Source organism: Ciconia boyciana, unplaced genomic scaffold (genome assembly GCF_034638445.1).
Source record: "Ciconia boyciana unplaced genomic scaffold, ASM3463844v1 HiC_scaffold_64, whole genome shotgun sequence".
NCBI lineage: Eukaryota > Metazoa > Chordata > Aves > Ciconiiformes > Ciconiidae > Ciconia > Ciconia boyciana.
Genome location: NW_027328432.1, coordinates 1 through 27932, shown reverse-complemented (window position 1 = coordinate 27932; position 27932 = coordinate 1). Strand labels below are relative to the sequence as shown.

General features: G+C 54.5%; 1 long non-coding RNA gene across 32 annotated transcripts in view; it reads left to right on the top strand.

Moving 5' to 3' along the window:
• The window catches only part of LOC140645971 (uncharacterized), a 42525-nt gene extending 15549 nt beyond the window's left edge, over nt 1-26976 (top strand). For 11 of the 32 annotated variants that reach the window (XR_012040170.1, XR_012040168.1, XR_012040167.1 and 8 more), the window contains 16 exons: nt 516-637; nt 1814-1912; nt 2289-2429; nt 3461-4719; nt 8527-8728; nt 9006-9670; nt 10108-10238; nt 12499-12745; nt 17329-17397; nt 18752-18827; nt 20618-20946; nt 22321-22411; nt 23484-23658; nt 24974-25095; nt 26270-26368; nt 26745-26976. This is a non-coding gene — a long non-coding RNA (uncharacterized lncRNA). Of the gene's footprint in view, nt 1-515; nt 638-1813; nt 1913-2288; nt 2464-3460; nt 4720-8526; nt 8729-9005; nt 9671-10107; nt 10239-12498; nt 12746-17328; nt 17398-18751; nt 18828-20617; nt 20947-22320; nt 22412-23483; nt 23738-24973; nt 25096-26269; nt 26369-26744 lie in introns of all 32 variants that reach the window. The other 21 variants (XR_012040152.1, XR_012040153.1, XR_012040160.1 and 18 more) reach the window with 21 other exon arrangements.
• The last annotated feature ends 956 nt before the right edge of the window (nt 26977-27932 follow it).

Below are 27932 nucleotides of genomic sequence, written 5' to 3'. Positions count from 1 at the left end.
AGTTTTGAGCTTCCCGTGCTCTGCCGGGCGCACGAGAAACTGGGAGGGGACACGGCCAAAAGAGTTGATGGAAGCTGTCCAAAGGGCTATTCCGTGCCATCTGGCATCATGCTCAGTATGGAGACTGGGGGGAGTTGGCCGGGGGATAGGGATCGCTGCTGGGGGAGTGGCTGGGCATCGGTCGGCGGGTGGTGAGGGCTTGCATCACTTGTTTTTTCCTGGGTTTTGTTCCTCTCTTGCTGTCTTGTTGTTTTCCTTCTCATGATAATTCATTCTTCTTCTTCTTGTTGTGTTCCAATGATTAACCTCTTCTTATCTGAGGCCACGAGTTTTCTGACTTTTGCTCCTTGGCTTCTTTCCCCCATCCCCCTGGGGGGGGAGGGTGAGCCAGCTGCTGGGTGGCACTTAATTGCCGACTGGGGCTAAACCACAACAGTTAGTTTCCTTCCAAGCGTGTCAGTCAATGCACTCGAGTGATGATTATTAAAACCACCAAAACGGCACCTGTCTTACAGATCTGGACTCCTTCTGAACGTGTATCCATCGCACGCAAATGTCATTGGGCTACAGATCATCTGCACTTCACGCTTTGACAAGACGGCGTGCTGAGACAGGGATGAGCTCTGAAAGAAAAAAGGTACAAGGTCACGGGGTTTTTGGTCTGTTTTTTTGTGGGGGGCGCGTGTGTGTGGTTTAAAAAGAAGAGTGCGACGCTGAGTGGCGGCAGCCTGCAGAGCTCTCTTGCTGCCTGAGCTCTCCTTTTCTTCTCTTTCACTCCTCTTTCATGACTGTAATTGGAATTTGGACAACGGTAGAAGAGCAGGTAAGTTACTTGCCTGTGTAGATGTGCTGGTAATCCCAGGAAGGTCAATGCTTGAAGCCGTAGTGAATAACTTGGCCGCAAGTAGAATTTCCGAAGGAAGAAAAACAACGGGAAGCAAATAGCAAGTTACCGAGCGATTTGCGTGGGTCCACCACATGGCAGTTTTATTGCCAAACGCTGCTGGGCAGTATGCTCCAAGTGGCTCTTTTTGGTAAACGTGAATTTTCAGGAAGTTCAGGGTTGTGCGTGGCAAAACGTGTCCCTCTGTTTATGTATGCCGCTACGTAAACGTCCAGCGGCGGGGCTGTTGTTCCCTGCTCTCGATACTGCCACGGTAGTGCTGCGGTATTTAGACCCAAGAGAGGGCTTTAGGAAGGGAAGGAGAATGCCTGTTTTCTGTGAGGGCTACGAATGCTGACCCTTTTCTCTGCCGCTTTCCCGTGCGTGCGATGAAGCGGTTTTATTTTTCTCCCTTGTTCCTGGTCTAAATAGTTCTGAAGCTGTCGCTGCTGTGGGATTGCAAGTGGTGTTTCAAGGTTTTTGTGGGGTTCTAGTTACGGATCGCTTCTCCTGTGGCGAAGTGTCAAGATACGGTTTTCAGTGTAAAGCTTCAGAAACTGCATCCGCTGAAATCAGCGTAGGTGAAAGTGATGTTGCGCGTGCAGCTGTGCTCGCAGGGATGCTCGGCGGCTCCTCCTCAAAACAGCGAGGGGCGTGTGGCCATCCGGAGGGTTGCGCTCTGGGTCTGAGGGCGTGCCGTCTTCTTGCTGCGCTTTTTGCTGCGCAAACCAAAGCTGCCCGTGAGTCAAAAAAAGGCACGGTTGTCTAAAAAGTGCCCAAGCTCTAGCAGCCTGTATCGTCAACTGTTCCGAAGATGATGCAAAACACTTTTTCCTCCGCTCAGTTGTAGTCTTCACCAGCCTTCACCAAAAAAGGAAGCTTTAGATTCCTACCCAGCTTTATGCTAAAGGGTTTTTTTTCCTCTCTCAGCAGAATGTCAGCCGCCACCATTTCGCCGCGGTCGCCCTTTCTTCTGCCAGGAAAGTGCAAGACGGACGGAAAGGATCCGTAGTGGTCTGCAAGTCCACGGTACGTCTACGATGTGTGCCTGCGTTTTTCCTAAGGTACTCGTAGCGGGGACTTGAAAGTTAAGGTGAAGAATGGGCCAACTCTCCTTCTGTAGTTTTTCTGTGAAGTATTTCAACACAAATACTACAGATAGAAAAAGGCGTGTTCTGGAGCGTGCCTACGCAAAGCTGACTTCCCTCCGTTTCTTTTCTCTTCCCGAAAGCGTAATCTTCTGTTTCTGTGCGCTTCCTATGAAATGATACTGTGAAAATAATTTTGTACTAAAAGAGGAAAGAAACTGTTGGGAAGAGTTCAGGTGTTCAGAAGAAAGAGCCTTTGTTTTCCTGGGAAAAGCTTTCTGCTTTTTCAGTCAGTAAGGTTTTAAAATATCTTGTAGCAGTACTTGAAAAGCCTTACTGCGATCCTAGCATCCGTACGAAAAGCCGTCAAGGTCAAAGAAGAGACGTGGCCAAAACGGGACAAATGGGCGTCGCTTCCGCGTGTTTTCCAGGCTTTCCCAAGAAGCGTTAGCAGCCTTGTAAGTACCGCCAGTGAGTCCTGATGTGGTTTTGGTGAGTTACTGCTTCGAGAAGGTCCTTTTTCCTGAAGCTACGGTGTGTAATTTTTGACTTCAGTTGGGAAGAGATTTTCCCGACTGGCAGTCCTTCTCATTCAAAGAAGTTGCATTTGATGAACTTCCCATCGGAGCGGCTGGACGTGCCAGTAGAAGTCATCAGCAGCAAGACTTTTCACTCTCTTTAAAAACACCCAGAAAAGTCAATTTCCTTCCAAGGACCCAAGCCCAGCACGTCTTCCAAAAGCTGATGGCATCGCTGGTCTTTGGTTGTCGGTTGCAACAGCCGAGATATGATCGAAAGGCGTTCCTCTGCATGCTTCGGTACAGCCAAAAGCATTAGCAAATCTGCCGGTCCCTTTTGGTAGCCTGATGTATTGCAGCACTGGGGATTTGATTTCTGCGCCCCCTCCCCCAGTGAAACCGTCTGGGGATCTCTTATCTCACTGACTTTTCTATCAAACTGGAACTTTAAACAGAAGTTAAAATGGTGTCATTGACAAAGCGACTGGCACTGTTGAAACTGTAACTGCCCAATAGCTGTGGCATGCAACTTAGGAGGTGTGTTTCAGCAGTGAGGTATTTGTTCTCCGTGTTTCAAGAGAGAGGCAACTGAACGTTACGGGGTTTTCCCCAGTATTTTGACGGCGTGCTCTGCAGTGCTTTATTTCTGCCTCTCTTTCCATGGCGCGTTTCCCTGGCGCTTCAGTAGCGTCTCTCTTGGGCAGCGCAGCTGGGCAGATGTCACTAGGAGGGACATAGCGCACAACCCCCCCCAGTCACGTTATAACCGTGCGTTTTGGAGAGAGATGGTTTAACGGTATCCCAGCTGTGCAAGGTAAATGAATGCAAAAGGAAACTCAAATGCTTTTCTAGTGTAAGTCTTGTTGTTGGATGTATATAAACATACGGCCACCTTTTAGCGTAGAGTGAATTACTGAGATGTGTTCTTTATTTTCCATGTTACTCTCTAAAGGTTTACACTTCCCTTTCAGCTTTCTTGACCGAGCGAGCAAGACGTGCAGCAGCAGCAGCCGCGAGGGCCGTAGCCGTTGTGGTGGATCCGTAAGCGTAGATTCTGATGATGGTCCGGCCTTGTCCTGCAGCCTCACCGGGCTGTCTCCCTGCAGCAGTGCTGGAAGGAAGCGATGAGGCGTTTTCCAAGAGCAGCAAGAGCGTTCACTTTTAGGTGAAGAAGGTGTTGAAAATCCTACCGCTTGGTCTCAATAGGGATTTGAAGCGTTGCAGTCAGTGTCGCTGTTAAAGCGTGCGCTGTATCTGGAGCGGACCCGTTTCCCTAGAATCCTGCTTTAGCTCAGCTCCTCTCCTATCCCTTATTCCGACTGAATCCCTGTACTTTCTGCTGTGCTGTTTTTTTTTCATGTGCTGAAAGGGAATGTGGGGTTTTTGTTTTTCAGCGGTCTTGCTGTAAGCGTCTGGTGGTGCTCCCTAGATCCCCCCGGCCAGGTTTCCCTGCGGGTGGTGAAGCATGGTGAGGGTCAGGGGCCAGCCCTGTGGCTGGAGGCTCCTGGCTCTGTGTGCGGTGGGTGCCCCGCAGGTGGTGGGGAGAGCCCGGGGCCGAGAGGGACCGGGGCCGTTTGTTGCCCTGGGGAGCCCGTCGCAGCGCGGGAAGGGAGGGGGAAGGTGGCGGAGCAGAGGCCGAGCGAGAGACGTGGCACCGTCCTCGGGCACGCTCCCCTATGGCGTGGGGCGGCTGCCAGGCTGCGGGACAGGGGCGGGGGGGCCTGCCCCCCCCTTTATTTTTCTAGCGGAGCTCCCCTTTTTTGGTGGGGCATGTACATATGTAAATGGCCCGATGAAAGTAAGTGTAACCAGATGTAACCAAAATTGTTAGTTTGTTCTTTTGTAACTAAGCAACATAGAGATAGGAGCAGGTTAGACAATGCTTTAATATTGTGTTTGTACACCTATGGCTATGGCTATGCTACTATGCCCAAAGACAATTGGACAAGGAGTAGTACGGTCATGCTGCTACGTTCCCAGTACAGCCCCAGCCCATCTTGACAAAGAGTCAAGGGTGGTTAGAATAATTGGTTTGTGCTAAGGGTGCCGAATCGTTGTTAGGATCCACGCACCATGAAGAAGGGGAGCAAGTTACATAAGCAAGGTGGGATTGCGCATGTCCAGAAGAAGGGGTCGACTAAAGGACACACCTGTACGGCCACCAGGGACCACCAGAGACCCCCACGGAAGCCCCTCGGAGCTCAAGGACGCATGCGTAATGACCACGCAAGTATGATAATTAGTTCCGGGAAATAGAATGAATATGCATTATCATTCCAGGAAACTTGATGCATATGTATGTAACTGGACAATATAAGTTTCGGCTGATGTAACCTGCGGTATGCACGCTAGGTGGAGCGATCCCCCGTGCATCCGGTGCCGTAGTAAAGAATGCCTGCTTCTTAATACTACATTGGTGTTAAGGAGTTTGATTCCCGATTTCGGTGACATAAGGAGGTGGCAGTTGGGGCAGTTTCCCTTGTTTTGTTTGTCTTTTGGGTGTGACGAAGAAGAGGGGAGGCTGGGGAGTGATGATGTCTGTTGGGGCACCCCAGTGTCACTGGGGGGGACGATGGTGATGTGGCAGAGGAGCAGGTTGAGTGGGGGGAGGGGGGGGTCACGGGACAGTTCAACCCCCCGAAAGGGGGGGTGACAGCCCCCAAATGCCTGAGAATAGGTGGGGGAGGGATTAAATAATGAAAACCTGTAAATAGGGGTGTGAGGCATTGAAGCAGAGAAAAATCTCTCCTTTTTATGTATATTGAAAAATTTTATTTATATATACGTAAAAAGATTTGACAAGAAACCCCTCTGTCTACTCTATTAGATAAAGGATGGTAGAATATGAAAAAAATCTAAATCGAGATATATAGGGTGATAAAATAGAAAAAGAACTCATATATATGACTAAAAAAAGGAGTTTAAAAGTGCATAAAAAGAGGATGTATACGAAGAAATTTTAAATGGCAACAAGGCAGAGCGAGCTCTCCCCAGCTGCAGTACCGACTTCTGTCCACACGGAGGCAGCAGCGAGCAGAAAAAAAAAAAAACCAACAACAACCCCCCCCAACCCCAAACAACCGCTATCGCGCATGCGCGGCTCCCCAGCTGCAGTACCGACGCTGTTCCCCTGAGCGGCAGTAGAGAGCACGGGAAAATGCGCCACCGCGCATGCGCCGGGCCGCACCAGCAGTACCGACGCTTGTCCACGGGGCGGCAGGAGCGAGCACAACGAAAAAGCGGCACCGCGCATGCGTGGCTCCTAGGCTGCAGTACCGACTTTTGGTCACCGGGCGGCAGCAGCGAGCACAAAACGAATGCTTCAGCGCGCATGCGCGTCTCCTCAGCCGCAGTACCGACTGTTGTCCGCAGGGCGGCAGCAGCGAGGTCGGGCGAAGGCGCCACCGCGCATGCGCGGCTCCCCAGCTTGCAGTACCGAGTTTTGTCCACAGGGCGGCAGCGGCGAGCACCTGAAAATGCGGCACCGCGCATGCGCAGCTCCACAGCTGCAGTACCGAGTTTTGGTCACCGGGCGGCAGCAGCGAGCACAACACAAATGCGCCAATGCGCATGCGCGGCGCCCGGGCTGCAGTACCGACATTTGTCCACCGGGATGCAGCAGCGAGCCCAAAAGACCCACCGCGCATGCGCAGATCCCCATCTGCAGTACCGACCCTGTTCCCCTGAGCGACAGCAGCGAGCACTTTAAAATGCGCCACTGCGCAAGCGCGGCTCCCCACCCGCAGTACCGACTTTTGTCCACCGGGCGACAGGGGCGAGCATAAAAAAGCGCCACCGCGCATGCGCGACTCCTAGCTGCAGTACCGCCATCTGTCCGCACGGCGGCAGCAGCGAGCTCGGGAAAAATGCGCTACCGCGCATGCGCAACTCCCTAGCTGCAGTACGGTCTTTTGTCCACACGGCGGCAGCAGCGAGCTCGGGAAAATGCACCACCGCGCATGCGCGGCTCCCCAGCTGCAGTACCGAACTTTGTCCACCGGGCGGCAGCAGCGAGCACTCGAAAGTCCGCCGCTGCGCATGCGCGGCTCCCCAGCTGCCGTACCGATCTTTGTCCACATGGCGGCAGCAGCGAGCACTCGAAAGTCCGCCGCTGCGCATGCGCCGCACCCCACCTGCAGTACTGATCTCTGTCCACATGGCGGCAGCAGCGAGCACGGAAAAAAAATTGCGCCAGCGCGCATGCGCAACTCCCTGGCTGCAGTACCGACTTTTGTCCAGCGGGCGGCAGCAGCGAGCTGGGGGGAAATGCGCCACGGCGCATGCGCGGCTCCACAGCTGCACTACTGCATTTTGTCCACACGGCGGCAGCAGAGAGCACGAAAAAAAATTGCACCACTGCGCATGCGCGGCTCCCCAGCTGCAGTACTGCATCTTGTCCACACGGCGGCAGCAGAGAGCACTCGAAAGTCCGTCACTGCGCATGCGCGCCTCCCCAGCTGCAGTACCGATTTTTGTCCACACGGTGACAGCAGCGAGCTCGGGAATATGCACCAACGCGCATGCGCGGCTCCCCAGCTGCAGTACCGATTTTTGTCCAAACGGCGGCAGCAGCGAGCTCGGGAAAATGCGCCACTGCGCATGCGCGGCTCACTGGCTGCATTACTGATTTTTGTCCATCGGGCGGCAGCAGCGAGCTGGGGGAAAGTGCACCACCGCGCATGCGGGGCTCCCAAGCTGCAGTACCCATCTTTGCCCACACGGAGGCAGCAGCGAACACGAAAAAAATTGCACCACTGCGCGTGCGCGGCTCCCCAGCTGCAGTACCGACTTTTGTTCACACGGTGGCAGCGGCGAGCTCGGGACAATGCACCACCGCGCATGCGCGGCTCCCCAGCTGCAGTACCGGCCTTTGCCCACACGGAGGCAGCAGCGAGCACCCGAAAGTCCTCCACTGCGCATGCGCGGCTCCCCAGCTGCAGTACTGCGTTTCGTCCACCGGGCGACAGCAGCGAGCACCAACAAAATTGCGCCACCGCGCATGCGCGGCTCCCCAGCTGCAGTACCGACATTGGTCCACTGAGCGGCAGCAGCGAGCACTTGAAAATGCGCCACCGCGCATGCGCGGCTCCCCCCCTGAGGTACTGACGTTTGGTCGTCGGGAGGGTCGGAAGCCGGAACTGCAGCTCGGCACCGCGCATGCGTGTGCGCGCACCAGCGGCTCTGCCATCCCGGAGGGAAGTCCTCGCGTCCGGCTCTGCTCTCGCACGCTGCCGGTCATCGGCAAGTAAAAATTCTGGGCTTGGCTTTGGCATTGTCCTGTAAGGGAAAGCTCTGGCTCGGGATGTCAGTTGCTTACTTGCTGTGGAATGGTCGTGTTTTTCAGCAATCGTTCCAAATAGAACGGGTTGGGTGGGGCAGGGCAGAGTAAGGGTCTTTGCAGGCACCTGGGAAGTAAAGTCTTGAACGTAGAAAAGCTTAAAGCATTTGCTGGACAGGAGGTTTCTCTGTACCCACTACATCCGTTGCTTATTAGCAGTGACTGATGTTTGTAAGAGTGCCGTGTGGAAGTGTGAACATTCGTTACTGAACTAAAACTGCTTTGGTTCTGTGTAGAAAGCAGAGGAACTACAAAACAACATATCCCCCCCCCCCCCTTTTTTTTTTTTGGTTAAACGTACCGTGTTTGCAGGGCCTTAGCTTTCTATTGCCAGACTGGGCAAAGCTTCCCAAGCTCAGTTCCCCACAGTCACCAAAAGTCTCCCATAGTTGCCAGGATGGTGAGTTAGTTTTGGGCTTCTAGCCCTCCATTCCGCCATTGTTTTAGTCAGATCCTGAATGCCGCTCAGTTAAAGACTCACGAGAATTGCTTAACATTTGCATTTGGAAGTCATGCTTCAAACAATGAATTTTCAACAAAATTTTTTTGACGCTAGCCAATGAACTCCTGTAATACTGGAGCAAAATGACATTTTTAGTGGCTGTTGAATCTCAGAGTGATAACATCGGCATCCCTGTTTGAGCCCTTACCGCAACCGTTGCAATGTTTGTTTACACGCTGCTCGGTTCTTTTGTAAAGGTGCGTAGCTGTGGGAGGTGCGTTATTCCGAAGGTGCTACGGCGCCGATGCTCTGGCTGTCGGCAGGAATGGGCAAAGCGGAAGGCTCTGTGGCTGGGGGAGAACGGCGTGGACGTGCGACCGCTCTCTCTGTTGCTCCGGAATTTCGACGGCTGGGTTGGGCTGCTAAATCGATGGAACGACTGGAAGATGTTTCAGAAAAGTGAGTACTCTACTTCCCTTTATCTTTTAAAGTCGTCGTCTTTCTACAGACACCTGTCCACGGCTTAGATATTTGATTTGCGTGAAACAGACCCGGAATTTTGCTTCAAGTAGTGTTCTGATTCGCTGAAATTCCTGCTAGGCAGAGAGCAAGAATTACAAATGTTGCTTGGTGGTTGAAGATCTCAGGGTTGCTGTGAAAGCGAACTTGCCAGAATGAGTAGGAAGCAGCCTGAATTCCAACAGAGATACCATCTAAAAGGCCCTTTTCTTGACAGGAAAAGAGCTTCACGAAACGTCGGCGCTGTTTGCCGGGGGGCCTCCGACATACCTGTTCAGTCGTCGTGGGCTTTGTGCGATTCCCGCAGGCGCAATCTTGAAGAAATTTTGTACGGCAGCCGGTATCTTGGCTTCCTTTCTATCTCGCGCTTGGTCGCTTGCGCCTGCTAAAAACTTAATGGAGTGTCAAATGAACCCACAGGAAAACGTCCTCAACTCGTGCTGGTAGGGCAAGCCCGCTGTAGTTGATAAAATGGGAAAATAGCACGCTGTTTTGAAAAATTTGCCTTGCGAGGACAAGGGCTGTCTCCTGGCAGGCAAGTGAATTCTGTGACTGATTCCACCGCTCCGCCCGGGCACTTGAAGGAGGCGGTCCCTAAGGCAATGCAATCTAAAATGGGGGTCGTTTGGGGTTTTTTAGTCATTTCTTAGGGATGTGAGGCTCGTGTGGGTGTTTAGCTTGTCCTGTTCTTTCTGTTCCTAATTCCGATCCCACTGACGGGCGTCAAAGAACGGTCGTGTTGTAGTCTAACGGTGTCGTCTACCGGGAGCTGGTGGAAGGCCAGGGCTTAGGTAAAGCCGATAAGGAGGATGCAGGCTGGAAAGCGGAACGTCTAAACGAGAATTACTGTCCTTGGGAGAGAAGCACATCCTGAAGAAATAGGTAAGCTAATTAAAATGGTTTGGGAACCATCCGAAACAACTAGTAGGAGCGTGATAAGAAGCACCCTCCCGCAAACTATCCTCGTTATCATCCTAAAAGTCACACCCCTCGAGCTGGAGACCCCGGCCCAAGCAGAGAGCCCTCGCCGCTCAGTGTGCGCAGCACGTTAAAGTAGCGCTGTAGCTTTAAGTTGACATAAGAGAAATGTCGACCGATAGAAAACTGCTTTGTGTGATTACTTATGCATATGCATAGCTAGACCGTATAAATACTGTACTTGTACGACCGAACTCTGTGCTAGCTTTGGGGAGCTACCGCCTAGCACCCATCTCTGCGCAGACATGAAATAAACATACCTCTGCCCTGTGCGTATATTGGCATCTCGCACACCGGGCAAGCGACCTCACGCTTGTGGGATAATGGTTTTGGCACCCCAGATGGGACCGAGCCGACAGCCTCGCCCGGTTCATCTTGCCGCGTCCGACGGGGAGAAGAGGCCCGAGCGGACTCCGGCGCGCACCGACCTGTCGACCGGGGACTCCTTCAGCTCCTCTCCTGCAGTCGGGCGGTAAGCGACACAACGGTGCAATGCTAGTGAAAAGAGGTATTTTTGGGGGATAGGAGAAAAGGGGGAGTAGGGGCAAGATCTCTCGGGAAGCAGGCACCCTCTGTTCTGTTCTGGGCTCTGCATAAGACGCACCAGGAAAGATAGGTGGCAGTAGCGTAGTTCTGTTTGTTTCTACACGCCGTCCTGTTCAACAGAGGGAGACGTCCCTCGTTCTGGTTTGTGTAGAAATGCTGGGTTTTTCGGTACCGATGTGGGCGCTGCTGCTTCCCAGGAGGCACCCCTTTGCTCTCCTCTAGGATGCACCCTGAAGCATTGCAATCAATTTGGGGGAGATCCCACGACTAAGAATGGGCTAAAACGATATTGTAATCAACGGTGGCCACGATCTCGATTGGAAGATGGTGAAAAATGGCCTGAGGATGGATCCTTGAGATATAACGCTATATCGGAATGAATGTTGTTTTGTCGGAGAACGGAAAAATGGGATGGAATGCCTTACGTGGATATGGTTTTTCCGTTAAGACGCGATTGGGATATTAGGAAGAAAGGTGGTTTAGTGGATTCTAAACATCAGGTTGGAATATATGCGTTAAAAGAGAAAAAGGGAAAACCTCGTTGTATTGAATGGGAAAATTCGGAAGAGGATATTCAGCTGTTGGTAGCTCCTCCAAAACAGCCAGAATGTGATAGCTCAAGCGATAATGGAGTTGTGAGTGCTGTCTCTAAAAGAACAAGGGGACAGAAACCGATAGTTCAAGCTCCCCTCAGCCAGGCTCTAGGGCCTGAAGGAAGAGCGGTATCCGTACACGTACCTTTTACCGCTTCTGCTTTATTAAACTGGCAACGGGCAGTCAGATCCTATCGAAACGATCCAGAGGGAATGTATAGTACTGTTAATCACGACTCATAATCCTAACTGGGGAGATGTACAGGCTCTCCTAGAATATTTGTTTACCCCTGAGGAGAGGAGAACAATTTTAGAGAAGGCTAGAGAGGGACTGGTCCAACAATGTGTGTGTGTGTGTGGGGGGGTGCCTAATACCATTACGTACCTCCCAAAGGAGGATCCGGAGTGGGATCCAAACACAAGTGTGAGGGATTACAGAGGGTAAAGGAATATCCAAAGTTAATTGGGTATGGGATTCAACATGGAGTGCAAAAGCCTAAGAATTTATCTAATCAGATCTCGATCCGGAAGATGATAGCAATTCAAAGTTATTGAACACGCCGTTTATTGGTCAAGCGGCAGCAGATATAAGAAAGAGATGACAAAAGGTAGAGGGCGAGGATGGCATGACAATCTCGCGGTTCTTGTCAGTCGCGTATAAGGTACGTAATAGTGGGGAGGAAACAGAAGAGAAGGAGAAGCGGGGACGAGTAACGCCGCAAGCTTCTTTGTTGGCTGCCTTGACAGAAGACCGAGAAAAAGGGAGAGAAAATACACGAGGTGAATTTTGTGGGCGAGGAAGGGGCCGTAGCAATAAGAGTAGAAATGGTTATGACATTCCCCTGGGAATGAATCGGCGTGCAAATCGTAAGCGAGAGGGCCGTTGGAAAAAAGATTGTCCGCCCCGTCTGAGTCATCTCGGGAAAGAGAGACAGAAGAAGGGGTTGGAGTCATGACGGAGATTGGGTTGGACTGAAGGGGGCCGGAGGAGTCTATGAAAGTTTCCCCAGACGATCCTCTGGTTCCAGTCAAGCTGGGGAATGAAAGACTAGATTTTTTTAATTGATAGTGGAGCCACACATGCTGTAGTAAGTAGTTGTAGGGGACCCCTTAAGCAGAACTAAAATAAGCGTTGTTGGTGCAACAGGGAAAAAGACTTTAAGGCTGTTTTTACAAGCTATGGAATGTTCCACTGGAAATACTAAATGAACTCATGAATTCCTTTCTATGCCAGCATGGCCCCTAGCATTGCTTGGGTGGGATTTACTTGTAAACTGAATGCACAACTAAGTTCTTCTGAAGACTCTGTTCAGTTGACTCTGTTCAGCCCGCAGGGGACGTCGCCTGTTTGTGGCAGACGCCAGCCCGAACGGGACCTCGCCTGTTTGGGGCACACCGATGGCGGGCGCTGTCGCCAAAAGGCAAAGCAGGGTCATAGCAGAGTTTTCCATTTCTGGGGATGGGCTCAGCCGTCTCCTGCACAAACTTCTGTTACGTAGCAATGGGGATGGTAGCTTTCTTTTGTTTTCTTGAAGAACAAGAGGATGATGGAGCACGTTACAAGAGCATGATCATTTTCTCTTCCTTTGGCAGCACAGGCACCCAAGGCCAGCCCGCGTTAAAGGAACAGCACGAGGATATCCGCGTCGACCGTCAGCAGAGGAAGGAAGCTTCTTTGGGAGGCTGAGGCGATGAAGCAGAGTCCTTAATTGTTCTGTTTGATTTTCAGCATGGGTGCGGCGAGGGCCTGGGACATGCCAAACATGGTCCCGGACAGGGGAGCTGTCTCTTACGTGGGAGGCTGTGAGAGCTATCATGGACACCACCGGACCGGCATCCTGTAAGGGTGCTTTCACATGTTTTCTTGTTTAGAGGCCAACCTTGGCTTTGGGCCGTAAAATAAAGTCTGCCAGGCCGGTGCCAGCTTGGAGGCAGCATCTGCCCACAGCGGTGCCAGCTTGGTGGTGGTGTCTGCCCGTGCCGGTGCCAGGTTGCTGGCTGTGTCTGGCTTGTGAGGGTTGGGGTAATTGGCCCCTGTTCCCGATGGGCTCCAGCTGTGGCCCGGGGCAGCACAGGTGGGACCCATGAGGTGAGGAGGGGGCGGGGCCCAGGGTTAAAAAGGGGGTGGGGCTGGGCCAAGGGTTTAAAAAGGGCTGAGGAGGGGGCTGGCCCTGCTGTGCCGAGGGGCTCTACGTGGGGAGGGGGCTGCCTAGGCATGCCTGCCTGCAGGAGCTGGCTGAGGAGTGAAAGGAAGGGGCTTCCCCAGGCAGCTGCCTCCAGCAAGGAGCAGCCGGTCCCCGCAGCCGGGAAGGATCCCTCCCAGCCGTCCCCGGCAGAGCGCACCACCAGCGCGTGGTGCCGGGAGCTCGGTGCCCCGTCGGCCGCACACGTGAGCCGCCGTGTCTCTGGGAAGCCTCTTGGGAGAGGAGCATCGGGGCACCTGGGCGGGCGAGGCAGCCGGCACTGTGGAGGAGGAAGGGGCAGGGGCCGAGAGAGAAGCCCCGGGGCGCTGAAGGTCTCCCGGCGGCGGCAGGAGCTGCGGTGAGTCGCGCATCCCTCGCGTGCCTCCGGGCCCCTCTCTGCCGTGCTTCTCCAGACCTCTGCCTGCCTCCTTGCCTGTACCTGCCTCTGTCTCCCTTTCAGGCTGTTTGGCTCCCCAAAGCTTTTTGCCCTTCTGCTAGCGCTGCCCTCCACACCGTCACCTTCTACGTTTCCTTTCTATGCCCCTCCCTTTCCAGCTCCCCACCTGCTATTATTTCACTCTTCCCGCACTGCCTTCTTCCGCATTGCTGGGGAAAATGGCATTTCGAGGCCTCCCTCTGCGCAGTGGCCTGTCTCTCTTTGCAGTGACTCCCTCTGCTCTGCACCCTGTCTACTTTTTTCTAGTAAACTGTCCCTATTTTTCATTTTTTTTTACTCTCATAATTCTTCTCTTTTTGAAATTTTGTTTCTAGGTGTACTCTTACCTTGTTTTCTGTCTCTCTTTTTTTTTTTTTAATTTTTTCCTGTATCCTGTTGCTTTTAAAATTTTCATTCTGTGTCTACTTTAGTCAAGATGTCTCTCCCTGTTTAATTGTTTCCTGTCTGTCCTGTACCCCGTTGCTTTTAAATTGTCTTTCCTCGTCTATCTTTATCCGGTTTGCTGTCCTCATTTTTTAATTTGTTCTAGTCTGTGCTGTGCCCAGTTGCCTTTAAATTTTTCTTTTTATGTCTCCATCTACTTGGGTTTTTTGCTATTTTTTTTTTTCCTCTCTTAATGTCTTTTGAATTGAAAAAGCTTTTGAATTTTTGTTTCTATGTTCACTTGTATGTATTTTTTCTGTCTCTTGTTTATTTTTTCCCTATCTGTGCTGTATATTGTGACCTGTAAAATTTTTTTCTGCCTACTTTTACCCAGATGTCTAACCCTATTTTTTTATTATTTCCAGGCTTTCCTGTGTCACGTTGCTTTTGAATTTTTTTCTCTATCTCCTTGTATCCAGTTCACTGTCTTTATTTTCTCTTTCATGCTAGCCTGTGCCATAGCCTGTGTCCTGGTTTTGGCTGGGATAGAGTTAATTTTCTTCCAGGTAGCTGCTATAGTGCTGTGTTTTGGATTTTAGGATGAGAATAAGATTGATAACACGCTGATGTTTTGGCTGTTGCTAAGCGGTGTTTACACCAGTCAAGGACTTTTTCAGCTTCCCATGCTCTGGCAGGTGCACAAGAAATGGGAGGGGCACAGCCAGGACAGTGGATCCAAACTGACCAAAGGGCTATTCCATACCATAGGATGTCGTGCCCGGTATAGAAACTGGGGGGAGTTGGCCGGGGGGTAGCGGTCGCTGCTCGGGGACTGGCTGGGCGTCGGTCGGCGGGTGGTGAGCGGTTGTATCTTTTTTTATTTTCCCTCCCTTGGGTTTTGTTCCTCTCGCTCTCTTTTGTGGTTTTCCTCCTCATTACAATTCATTATTATTATTCCTACTATTTTGTTCCGATTATTAAACTGTTCTTATCTCGACCCACCAGTTTTCTTGTGCTCTTCCAATTCTCTCCCCCATCCCACCGGGGGGGGGAGTGAGCGAGCGGTTGCGTGGTGCTTAGCTGCCGGCTGGGGCTAAACCACGACACCCTGTCGCTTTTTAAATGTTGTTTCTGTGTCTTTGTTTATTTAGTTTGCTGTCCCTCTATTTTATTGTTTTCTTCCTTTAAGGCCTTTGTTTTTCAGTTTTTCTCTATGCCTGCTTTTATCTAGTTTGCTCTTCCTATTTTTAAATTTTTTCTCCTCTGCCTTGTACCCTTTTGCTTTTTCAGTGTTCTTTCTGTATTGACTTTTATCGAGCTGTCTGTCCCTGTGTTTTTAGTTCTCTCTGTCTTGTCACATACCCTGTTGCTGCTTAAATTTTCTTTCTGTCTTTTATTTTTTTTTTCTCTTCTCTCCATTCATCCTGAGGCGTTAGAGGGTCTCCTCGGCATGCTGTTATTTCTGAAGCGTAACTTGTACCCCTCTGGCTTTGTAAGAACATCTCCTCCCTCTTCCTCAGAGCAGTCTCTTTGTCCTCTCCTCCATCTCGCTTGCCTCCAGTGGGTCGGCGTCTCCCTCGTCACCTCCGTACTCTGTTCAGATCCCTCCCCAGTGCCTTTGTGCCCTCAAGCCGCCTTCTGTCTCTCTGGCCATCTCGGCACCCCTCTGTTTCTGTCGCGACGCTTCCTGCCAGCGCCCTTGTGGTCCATGGCCATCCTTTAGTTCTGCAGCGGGCTTTGTATCTTTCTTCTTCAGAGACAACGCTTCCTCAGGCTTCCGTTTTCCCTCAGAGCACTCTTGCCTTCCCTCCGCCATGTCGGATGCCTCTGTTCGGTCCCCGGTCCCCTGAGGACATCTCTACTCCGTTCAGATCCCCTCCCGAGGACCTCATTGTGTCAGCAATCCTTTGTTTGTCTCTTTGTCCACGTTTTCCCCACCCCCGGAGCCCCCTCGTTCCTGTCATGACGCCGCCCGAGACTGTCCTCGTGCCCCACGGCACCCTTCCAGCTCTGCAGCCCTCTTTGTGTCTCTCTCTTATTCGGACAGAACCCCTCCTCAGGCTGTCGTTGTGCCCCACAGCTCCCTTACCTTATTCACTGCTGTCTAGGATGTCTCCGTTCGGTCGCTCATCCCCTGAGGACATGGCTGGGACACCCTCTTGAGTTTTGCATTGCCTGCCAGAGCTGCCTTCTGTCTGTCTGTCTGTCTGTCTCTCTCTCTCTCTCTCTCAGCAGCCGCCTTGTGCCGTCACCGTGCCTCCTGAGGCCGTCCTCGTGCCCCGCAGCCCTATGTGGCTCTGTAGCACAATTTGCACCCTTCTTGCTCCCGAGAACCATTCCCGCTGACATCTTTCATCTCCAGAGCACTCATGTTGTCCTCTCTGCTAGCTAGGACACCTCTGTTCAGTCCCTGGTCCCCTGAGGACATCCGTAGTCTGTTCACATCCCCTCTGGACTTCTTCACCGTGTCCTCGAGCCTTCTTGTGTCTGTCCCTCTCAGAAGCCCTCTGCTACTGTCACGCTGCCTCCCGAGCAGCACGCTTTAGCTCCGTAAGCCCCCTTTGGACTCGCTTTGTTGCCATCGCACCTCTCCTAAGATCTCTGTTCCCAAAAAAGAGTGTTCTTGTTCTTTTCTATGCCATCTAGGATGCCTGCCGAGCTCCAGGGACGAGGCCGCCGCTCGGCCTAGGTCCCACGACTCAGCCTAGGCCCCACAGCTCGGCCCTGCACCTCGGCCGCTCGGCCTCGGCCCTCACACACGCACGCACACGAAACCAGAGAACCTTTCCCTCACAAAAATACCTAGGGATGGAGTTAATGAGAAGACAGGAGACTCTGCTGATCAGGCACAGGGCATGGCCAGACAATCCTACTGACCAGCAACCTATTTGCGTGCCACCAGCCCTGTTTATCCCCTTGTCCCTCTCTTTTCCGATGCTTGTTCCTCCCCAAACTCCTCTGCTACCTCCCCTTCCCCACCTTTGGTTCCTCCAGTAAACAGACCATAGTACATCCTGTGCGGTCCCCACGTGCGTCCCACAGCCTTAGTCGGCAACCTTTCTCAGTCTGTATGGTGATCCGGAAAGCCGCTCCCGTCTACTCGTCGTGACGAGTGTCACCCCGCACCGTGGGGCTGGCGGCTCTGCCGGGACAGCTCTGGGAGGAGCCCGGGCAGGGAATCCGTTTCTCTGGCTGGGTCACTGGGGTGCCTTACCTGGCATAGCGCCTCTGTGTGACTTGGAGTTTATGGAGACAAGCTTTTATCACATAACCTAGCAGGGAACCGCACTTAAAAGCTTTGGAAAAATGCTCTAAAACTAGAATTGTCCAATGACCTTAGTAGTTGGATTGGTTTGTAGGATAATCCTATCAGAGGCATCAACTTGAAGACGGCTGCTTGACCCATTTTGTTGATTTCAGGCGTGTTGTTTGAAGGAAGAATGTACAGAAAGGGCCGAGGAGGTGCGACAAGGAGACAGGAAAGAGCAAGTAAGTTTTGAGAGAGGGGAAGAACCTCAGCGCTGCGAGTGACTGAAGGTGCTAAGGGCAAAGAGATTTTTGGGTTAGGTATGCGCATACGAAGGTCTGGGTGGGAATAGCGCACAAACAGTAGTAAAATACGGTTAGGAAAGCCAAGATTGCTCCTCCTTCTGGGCCCGTGCACGCGCCCTTGCTCTTGCAGACGCAGACACGCTGGAGCTGCGGGGAGGCAGGCGCGCAAGCCCGTCTGGAAGCAGGCTTTGGGCACAGGGTCCTCGGCTGAGGCGGTGCCAGTTAGTGGGGGGAGAGCCCTGTGTGTTGGGCAGGTGAGGGGCGAGTGAGGCCGGAGCACGGCAAGGGCTGGTCCGGGCTGTTTGGTCTGGGGCAAGCGTGGACAGAGGGGACAGAGAGGAGGATCTGAAGGAATACGGGTTGTGAGCTCTTCATTCCCAACGAGGTCGCTGAGGGGGCAACCCCCTACGGTACCCAAGGTACGGGCGAAGGTCTGGGGCCAGCACAAACGGTGCTGAGAGAGGGAGTTTCCATAGGGTCTGGTGGTGGCTGCAGGCCGCTTCCCATCACAGAATCACAGAATCGTATAGGTTGGAAAAGACCTTTAAGATCATCGAGTCCAACCGTAAGCCTGACACTACCAAGACCACCACTACACCATGTCCCTAAGCAAACAGCGACACTGAGCCCCGTGGCATGCTGCGCAGCCCTTTTGGTGTGCACCAGTTTGTATTTGGCCGTGCCCTGGAGCCCTCTGAACTCCTGAATTCATATTTTAGGTTCCCCCCGAGTCCTTCTGTGTGTCCCAAGGCCCTGTGTTTCTCATACAGCGTGCCGCAATGCTTCCTGCTTAGCTTTCCTCCCATCCCAGAGTTTTGCCAGTGCTTTTTTGGTGTGCTCTAGGGTCAACTGTTTTCCTCTCTGTGGGGCCCAGGCCCCGCCCCCCCCCCCTTCCTGTGCCCCCAGAGTCCTATGTTTTCCTTGTCACCTGCTGATGGCTTCCTCCCACCCCAGCATTGCACTCCAGGGCTCTCCCTTTGTTCTCGTCCCCTTTTCTCTTCCTGTGCAGCCCAGGACTCTCCCTTTGGCTTTTGGCAAGCTGCCCTCAGGAGCTGGGGCACCCCTCTGCTGTCCCAGCGACCACAGCTGTCCCCAGTGGGGCCGAGGGCAATAGCCTGTGTTCTCGGTGGGATGCAGCTCTGGGCCCAGGGCCTGGGGCTGACCAGCCTCTGGAGTGGCCAGCAGGGCTGATGGCTATGGTGCCCGTGTCCCCACACGGGCTGCAGCTGTGGGCCGGGGGCTGCTGAGCTGGGCTACTGCCATGAGGGTGGTGTTCACATCACCCCATGAGGGTAGGTCCAGGACAACAACGCCAGTGCTGAGCAATACATGCTGGGACCGGGACTGAGGCTGCAAGCACAGAACAGGTGAATGGGGCCGCGGGTGGGGGGGCGGTCCCTGCGACCGGGAACATCCCGGGAAGGTGACACAAAGGGGGAGGTGGGGCTGGGGCAACAGCGACCGGGTCCAGGAAGACCCGCACTAGGGCCAAGGAGCGGAGGGTGCGGCGCCGGGGTCGCGGGTGGCCCAGAAGCCGAGGGGATGGGGGAAAGCTGATGCACCGGGGCAGGGGGGAGGCCGCACAGGGACACGCGGGGCTGCCTGAGCGCTGGGGCTCACCGGGGGGCAGGGGTAGTGCTGGGGAAGCAGCTGGGTCGGGTCGGGGCCCTGCAAAAGGGTGGTCCCGACACAAAGGCCCCCGTCCCCGGGTGCGTGTCTGTGTGGGGGGGGGGTTTCCAGGTCGTGCGGAGGGGTGCGGGGCAGCTGGGGAAGCATCGGACCCGAAGCGGAGCCGGTGGCGGTGCTGGGAATCCCGGCCCTGCGAGCCAGCCTCCGCAGGCGCAGCGGGGTCCCGCGGGTGCTGGTGAGGGGAGGAGGGCGTAGGGGACGGTGTCCCCATAGGGTTAAATGGCACAGAAGGCAGCAGCCCGCAGCATGCTGGGAGCTGTAGTCCTGGGGTAGCCAGCTTGTGGTCGGGCAGGTTGTTCGCAGGGCATGCCGGGAGATGTAGTCTTTCGGCAGGGAGGTTCCAGCCAGCCCCGCTGGTGTGTGCAGCACGCCGGGGTGCGTCCTCGCCCCATGCTGGCCTCCGGGTACCTGCCGGGGCCGGCAGCCGTCTGCCGGCGGGGAACGGCCTCGGGCACGTGGCGCGCGCCGGGGCGGGGGGGGGCGGGCGCGCGGCGGCGCCCGCGCTCACTGCTGCCCTCTGGCGGAGGAAACGCGGTACTGCAGGTCCGGCACCGCGCATGTGCGGTGGGGTGCTGCCGTGCTCACCGCGGCTGCCGTCCGCCGGTAACGGCAAGGCGGTGCCGCGGTGCCTGCGGCGCCGCCGCCGCGCTCGTTGCTGCCTCCCGGTAAGGAAACGCCGCCGCTGCCGCCGCCCCGCGTGCACGCTGCCGGCGGGCGCTCCGCGCGGGACTGCGGCGCCGGTGCCGCCCTGGGTCCGCGCCGCCCGCCGGGTGCTCGCTGCTGCCGGTGCCGCGGCGCGGTACTGCAGCCCCGACACCGCACAAGGGCGCAGCGGCGCTGCCGCCTCCGCTGGTGCCGCGGCGGCACGGCCGCAGCGCGGTGCTGCCGCCCGGCGTTCGGGCGCCAGCCCTGGCCCCTCCGGCGCGCCGTCGGCGGCCGGCGCATGCGCGGTGCCCGGGAGCGGCATGGCGGCGCGCTGGGCGCGGGTCTCGGCGGCGGCGGGCGTCCTGGGGCAGCGGTAAGGCGAGCGAGCCCCTTTGGCGGGCGCGGGGGTGTCTTCTGCCCGCTGGCTGCGGGACGGGAAGCCTGAAAGTGCCCGCTGCGGCAGGCTGCCGGTGTGCCGGAGGCGAGCTGGGTCAGGGCAGCCCCAGGGAGTTGCCCGAGAGCTGAGAGAAGGGGAGAGGGGAAGAAGGCGGACACCCCCCCAGGCGCAGACGCCGGGCGGCTCCCCGCTTCCAGAGCTCCCCTGAGCCCCCCCCGGCCCCGCTTGCCCCCCCACGCGCAGCTGCCCCCAGCTCCAACCCCTCCCCTGAAGCCTGTCCCGTAGCCCCAGGTCGCTCCCAAGCCCCGTCGTGCCGGTGGCAAGCTGGCCTTCCGCGCGTCTCGAGAAGCCCCTGCGGAAGGAGAGGCTTCAGCCCGGGGCGATCTGCGGTAATAACGGTGTCTGCTTCTTCTTTCCCTCTCCCAGAGGCTGCGCTGAGGACACGGTCGTCCCTTCCTCCCCTGGGGCTGCCGGTGACGGCACCCGCCTCAGGCTTGCGTGGATTGTCTGTGCCTGGCCTGGCTCTCCTCGCGGCGTGGGGGCGAAAAGGGACGGGCGGAGCGCTTGCTGGCTGTGGACAGGAGCTGCTGCGGCTGAAGCTGGAGAAAGAAGCCAGAGAAGGGTAAAGAAGAAGAAATGGAAGGCCGTCTGGCGGCTGCCTCCCGCTGCAGGCAAGAGAGAGCCTGCCTCTCCGGGTGAGGAAGGATCCCTCCTCGTAGTCCGCGGCAGGCCAGGCCGCCAGCGTGCACCGCAGGGTCTGTATGCGTAAGCCAGCGCGTGGTCTTGCTCCCTGTCCCTGTCTGACAATCTGCGTCCTGCTCCTCGTCCTTCTTTTTCCCCTCTCTCTATCGTCCGCCATCCTTCTTCCTGTCTGTCTTTGTTCTCTTTCTATCCTTCTGCCCCAGCGCTTCTTTCTCCACCTCTCTCCTGCTCCCTGCCCTTTGCTTCCTCTCCCTGACCCTCTTCCCTGTCTCCGCTTTTTCCTTTCTCTCCTTCTCTGTCCTGCTCCCTGGCCCTTTTTTCCTCTGCCTCTGTCCTCTAGCCCATGGCTTGCTTTTTTTTTCCTTTTTCCTTCTTGGTCTCTTTGTACAAATCTGACCCTTTCTTGCTTTCCCAGTCCCTTTGTCCTGTTCCCTGTGGTTCTTCTCTCTCTGTCTGTATGTCCTGCGCCCTGTCGCCGTCACGTTCCTCTGTTCTTCTTCCTCTCCTTTCCCCCCCACCTCTCTACCCCTCTGTCCTGCTCGCTGACCCTGCCTTTTCTTGCTCCATCTCTCTGCAGGGCTTCTCGTCCCTGTTGTGTTTGATTTCCTCTATGTCTCTGACCTTTTCTTTCGGCCTTTCGTTCTCTGGCGGCACCTCAGTCTTCTCCGTTGTCTTCCTTTTCTCTTTCCAGTCCTCTGTCCTGCTCCCCATCCCTGTATGAAATAGGGGCGGGTGCAGGCTCTGTTCTCTTGGGACTGGCGGGGGAAAAAGCAGCCCCGGGCCGAGCGCTCTCCTGGGGTTCGTCGGGGGGTTTTGGGGCCGAACCCGTGTGCGAGCCGGGGGGAGTAGGGGCAGCCCCATCTGGCTCTCAGGTTCTGCTTGTGGAGCTGGGCAGCCTCTGCCGCTCCCGGCGCAGGTCGGGCAGCGGCGGCCCGGGGGGCTCCTGCGGCGCCGGGCGGGTGCCGGTGGCCGGAGTGGCGGGGAAGGGCCGCGGCTGCGGCGGGCGGGGGTTCCTGGAGGCGGCTGGGCCCGGCTCCCCGCAGGGGTGCTTGGGGCTGCGGGGGTTTGGGGTGCGGGCCCGGCACCCCCAACCAGTGCCGGAGAAAGCGAGCCGGAAGCAGCCGTAATAAAGCGACGCCCTGCCTGTGCTGGTGCGGCCCTGCAGAGGTGTGGGGCCGGGCCCTCCGCAGTGCCCAAGCGCTCCCAAAAGTGCACGTGTGGCCCTGGGGGTGCAGGGCTGTGGGGTGGCTCCGCTCCCCCCATCCCGCAGCATCAGGCATGGGGACCGCAAAGGGGTCGGAAAGCAGAGAGGGTGAGCTGGTTTGGGGCCTGAAAATGGAGAGCAGGTCTTGTGTTCTCGGGGCTTGAAAAGAGGCTGAGGTGGCTGACTTTGGGGCTGAGAAACAGCTTGAGTCGTGCGTTTTCAGGACCTGCCAGAGGGGACCGAGCGGTACGTTTTTGGGCTGAGGAGCAGAGGTGAAGTGCTGCATTTTTGGGACTCGAGAACAGGCTGAGCAGGTGGGTTTGTGGGCTCAGAAATGGGAGCTGGTTTGGGGGCCCAAAGCAGAAGCCAGTTTGGCTGTTTGCGCAGGGCGGGGGGAGGGCGTTGGGGGCTGCGGGGGAAAGCAGAGGGTGGGCAGGGTGCACGGACCCTCCCTGGAGGGTGGGGGTCTGGTCGCGTCGGAGCCCAGAGTTCGGGAGGCCGGCGTGCCCCGGGCCAGCCTCTCGGTCTGAGGTGGCCTCTCGGGGTAAGGGTGCTTTTCAGACCCCGCACGCCCTCTTGGAGCCCAGCTCTTCTTTGTACGCTGCTGAGAATAGTTCTTAACTACTTAATCGTACAAACTGATGAATCGGTATTTCCACAGCGTCCAGCTGTGATGTTTAATAGTCATATTCAAGTTCTGACAGCGACCGCTTTCCGAGCTTGTCCAAAGCCCAGACTGTGGCAAATAGCTGGAGCTCGTAAGGAGAAGGAGCTGAAATCGAGCGGAGCTTCGGTGCGGAGCCGGAGCTTCGGTTAGCCAGAGCTGTAGCGAGGAGGAGCTGGAAGGAGATGGGGTGTCCGCTGTCTGGAGCGTGCGTTAGCCAGAGGCAACGTTAGCTGAGCGGGGGCGGCCGTGAGCCGGAGCGTCTATTCGCTGGAGCATCCGTCGGCCGGACTGCGCTCCCAGCGGGGCTGCAGAGCGGCCGGGCGCAGGCAGGGCTGTCCCCAGCCAGCGTCTCTGAGCAGCAGGGAGGCGAGCGGTCCTTCTGCCAGCGGGGAGCCTGGCCTCTTCCCTCGGGGATTAAATCCACGCCCTGCGCCCCTCCCTGCATGGAGGGCGTCTCCCGGTCCCGTTCCTGGGGGTGGGAGCGAGGTGGGGTGCCCCGGCTCTCCTGGGGCAGCCCCGCTGCGAGGGGCGCGGGCGAGGCGGCAGCGGGAGGCAGCGGTGTCTCCCGGTACCTGGCAAAGGGGAGAGGGGCCGGTCGGTTGGAGCTGCCGGGGTGCACGGCCTGGCCCCTCAGGGCCCCTCTGGCAGAACCCTCCCTGTGTTTTCCCCGTCGGCTGGGTGTGACAAACAGGATCATTTTTTGCCTCCTCTTTTCCCAGTGTCACCTTCGGCGTCACGTGCAGAAAATCCCGCGTGGTCGGTCCCGCTTGCCGCTCAGGGAATCGCGCGTATGGGGCCGGGGGAGCGGGGAGAAACCTTTGCGAGTTCAGGGACGCTACAGATGCTCCACCTGAAACCCAGAGAAAAGGCAAATCTGCTGCCAGTGCAGAAAAGGTGATGAAGACCTGCGCGTAACGGAGCGTGCCTCGTTCCTGGATTGGTCCCTTGGCAGTTCCGAAGGTTTTCCTTTCGGGTAAAAGAATGAACTTTCATCTCGGATAAATGAAGAGCTGCCTGTTACCTTCTTCAGGGTCAAGTGTTTCTCTTCTGTTTGTTCAGACTAACTTTACGGGCAAGTTGGCAAGAGCCTTTTCTTTTTATATGCACAACTACATTGTTAGTAACCTATGGTGTCAGTAGAGTTAATTTTGGAGCACCTAGATGCCAGTAGAAATAGAATGAGTGAAATGTGATGGAAACTGACATTTCAACTTGATTTTTATTCAATTTTTTTTTTTTTCATTAGAGTGTTGATGGCATGCTGTGCTGTGGGTCAATCCGCATTCTCTTCCGTGGAGCCTTCAGTCTAGGAGTTTTATGTAAAAAAAGTTTGTCCTTCCAAAAAAGGACTAGTCATTCCTAGGCTTGAGGTGTAGACTCGGAGGGTCTCTGAAGTCCCTGATCAGGATTACAGCGTTGCTGCTCTTTGTCTTCACTTTCGTTAATTTCCCCACTGCTCGGTGGTGGTTGGGAGCCCCGAGTTGTCGTTTTTTTTTCCATCTCTAACACATTTTTTTCCCCCCAAGGAGACGCTATGTTTAAAAGGGAATGAGTGTCCTGGTTTCGTCTGGGATAGAGTTAATTTTCTTCCTAGTAGCTGGTATAGTGCTGTGTTTTGGATTTTAGGATGAGAATAATGTTGATAACACAGTGATGTTCTAGTTGTTGCTAAGAAATGCTTCCACTGGTCAAGGAGTTTTGAGCTTCCCGTGCTCTGCCGGGCGCACGAGAAACTGGGAGGGGACACGGCCAAAAGAGTTGATGGAAGCTGTCCAAAGGGCTATTCCGTGCCATCTGGCATCATGCTCAGTATGGAGACTGGGGGGAGTTGGCCGGGGGATAGGGATCGCTGCTGGGGGAGTGGCTGGGCATCGGTCGGCGGGTGGTGAGGGCTTGCATCACTTGTTTTTTCCTGGGTTTTGTTCCTCTCTTGCTGTCTTGTTGTTTTCCTTCTCATGATAATTCATTCTTCTTCTTCTTGTTGTGTTCCAATGATTAACCTCTTCTTATCTGAGGCCACGAGTTTTCTGACTTTTGCTCCTTGGCTTCTTTCCCCCATCCCGCTGGGGGGGGAGGGTGAGCCAGCTGCTGGGTGGCACTTAATTGCCGACTGGGGCTAAACCACAACAGTTAGTTTCCTTCCAAGCGTGTCAGTCAATGCACTCGAGTGATGATTATTAAAACCACCAAAACGGCACCTGTCTTACAGATCTGGACTCCTTCTGAACGTGTATCCATCGCACGCAAATGTCATTGGGCTACAGATCATCTGCACTTCACGCTTTGACAAGACGGCGTGCTGAGACAGGGATGAGCTCTGAAAGAAAAAAGGTACAAGGTCACGGGGTTTTTGGTCTGTTTTTTTGTGGGGGGCGCGTGTGTGTGGTTTAAAAAGAAGAGTGCGACGCTGAGTGGCGGCAGCCTGCAGAGCTCTCTTGCTGCCTGAGCTCTCCTTTTCTTCTCTTTCACTCCTCTTTCATGACTGTAATTGGAATTTGGACAACGGTAGAAGAGCAGGTAAGTTACTTGCCTGTGTAGATGTGCTGGTAATCCCAGGAAGGTCAATGCTTGAAGCCGTAGTGAATAACTTGGCCGCAAGTAGAATTTCCGAAGGAAGAAAAACAACGGGAAGCAAATAGCAAGTTACCGAGCGATTTGCGTGGGTCCACCACATGGCAGTTTTATTGCCAAACGCTGCTGGGCAGTATGCTCCAAGTGGCTCTTTTGGTAAACGTGAATTTTCAGGAAGTTCAGGGTTGTGCGTGGCAAAACGTGTCCCTCTGTTTATGTATGCCGCTACGTAAACGTCCAGCGGCGGGGCTGTTGTTCCCTGCTCTCGATACTGCCACGGTAGTGCTGCGGTATTTAGACCCAAGAGAGGGCTTTAGGAAGGGAAGGAGAATGCCTGTTTTCTGTGAGGGCTACGAATGCTGACCCTTTTCTCTGCCGCTTTCCCGTGCGTGCGATGAAGCGGTTTTATTTTTCTCCCTTGTTCCTGGTCTAAATAGTTCTGAAGCTGTCGCTGCTGTGGGATTGCAAGTGGTGTTTCAAGGTTTTTGTGGGGTTCTAGTTACGGATCGCTTCTCCTGTGGCGAAGTGTCAAGATACGGTTTTCAGTGTAAAGCTTCAGAAACTGCATCCGCTGAAATCAGCGTAGGTGAAAGTGATGTTGCGCGTGCAGCTGTGCTCGCAGGGATGCTCGGCGGCTCCTCCTCAAAACAGCGAGGGGCGTGTGGCCATCCGGAGGGTTGCGCTCTGGGTCTGAGGGCGTGCCGTCTTCTTGCTGCGCTTTTTGCTGCGCAAACCAAAGCTGCCCGTGAGTCAAAAAAGGCACGGTTGTCTAAAAAGTGCCCAAGCTCTAGCAGCCTGTATCGTCAACTGTTCCGAAGATGATGCAAAACACTTTTTCCTCCGCTCAGTTGTAGTCTTCACCAGCCTTCACCAAAAAAGGAAGCTTTAGATTCCTACCCAGCTTTATGCTAAAGGGTTTTTTTTCCTCTCTCAGCAGAATGTCAGCCGCCACCATTTCGCCGCGGTCGCCCTTTCTTCTGCCAGGAAAGTGCAAGACGGACGGAAAGGATCCGTAGTGGTCTGCAAGTCCACGGTACGTCTACGATGTGTGCCTGCGTTTTTCCTAAGGTACTCGTAGCGGGGACTTGAAAGTTAAGGTGAAGAATGGGCCAACTCTCCTTCTGTAGTTTTTCTGTGAAGTATTTCAACACAAATACTACAGATAGAAAAAGGCGTGTTCTGGAGCGTGCCTACGCAAAGCTGACTTCCCTCCGTTTCTTTTCTCTTCCCGAAAGCGTAATCTTCTGTTTCTGTGCGCTTCCTATGAAATGATACTGTGAAAATAATTTTGTACTAAAAGAGGAAAGAAACTGTTGGGAAGAGTTCAGGTGTTCAGAAGAAAGAGCCTTTGTTTTCCTGGGAAAAGCTTTCTGCTTTTTCAGTCAGTAAGGTTTTAAAATATCTTGTAGCAGTACTTGAAAAGCCTTACTGCGATCCTAGCATCCGTACGAAAAGCCGTCAAGGTCAAAGAAGAGACGTGGCCAAAACGGGACAAATGGGCGTCGCTTCCGCGTGTTTTCCAGGCTTTCCCAAGAAGCGTTAGCAGCCTTGTAAGTACCGCCAGTGAGTCCTGATGTGGTTTTGGTGAGTTACTGCTTCGAGAAGGTCCTTTTTCCTGAAGCTACGGTGTGTAATTTTTGACTTCAGTTGGGAAGAGATTTTCCCGACTGGCAGTCCTTCTCATTCAAAGAAGTTGCATTTGATGAACTTCCCATCGGAGCGGCTGGACGTGCCAGTAGAAGTCATCAGCAGCAAGACTTTTCACTCTCTTTAAAAACACCCAGAAAAGTCAATTTCCTTCCAAGGACCCAAGCCCAGCACGTCTTCCAAAAGCTGATGGCATCGCTGGTCTTTGGTTGTCGGTTGCAACAGCCGAGATATGATCGAAAGGCGTTCCTCTGCATGCTTCGGTACAGCCAAAAGCATTAGCAAATCTGCCGGTCCCTTTTGGTAGCCTGATGTATTGCAGCACTGGGGATTTGATTTCTGCGCCCCCCTCCCCCCAGTGAAACCGTCTGGGGGATCTCTTATCTCACTGACTTTTCTATCAAACTGGAACTTTAAACAGAAGTTAAAATGGTGTCATTGACAAAGCGACTGGCACTGTTGAAACTGTAACTGCCCAATAGCTGTGGCATGCAACTTAGGAGGTGTGTTTCAGCAGTGAGGTATTTGTTCTCCGTGTTTCAAGAGAGAGGCAACTGAACGTTACGGGGTTTTCCCCAGTATTTTGACGGCGTGCTCTGCAGTGCTTTATTTCTGCCTCTCTTTCCATGGCGCGTTTCCCTGGCGCTTCAGTAGCGTCTCTCTTGGGCAGCGCAGCTGGGCAGATGTCACTAGGAGGGACATAGCGCACAACCCCCCCCAGTCACGTTATAACCGTGCGTTTTGGAGAGAGATGGTTTAACGGTATCCCAGCTGTGCAAGGTAAATGAATGCAAAAGGAAACTCAAATGCTTTTCTAGTGTAAGTCTTGTTGTTGGATGTATATAAACATACGGCCACCTTTTTAGCGTAGAGTGAATTACTGAGATGTGTTCTTTATTTTCCATGTTACTCTCTAAAGGTTTACACTTCCCTTTCAGCTTTCTTGACCG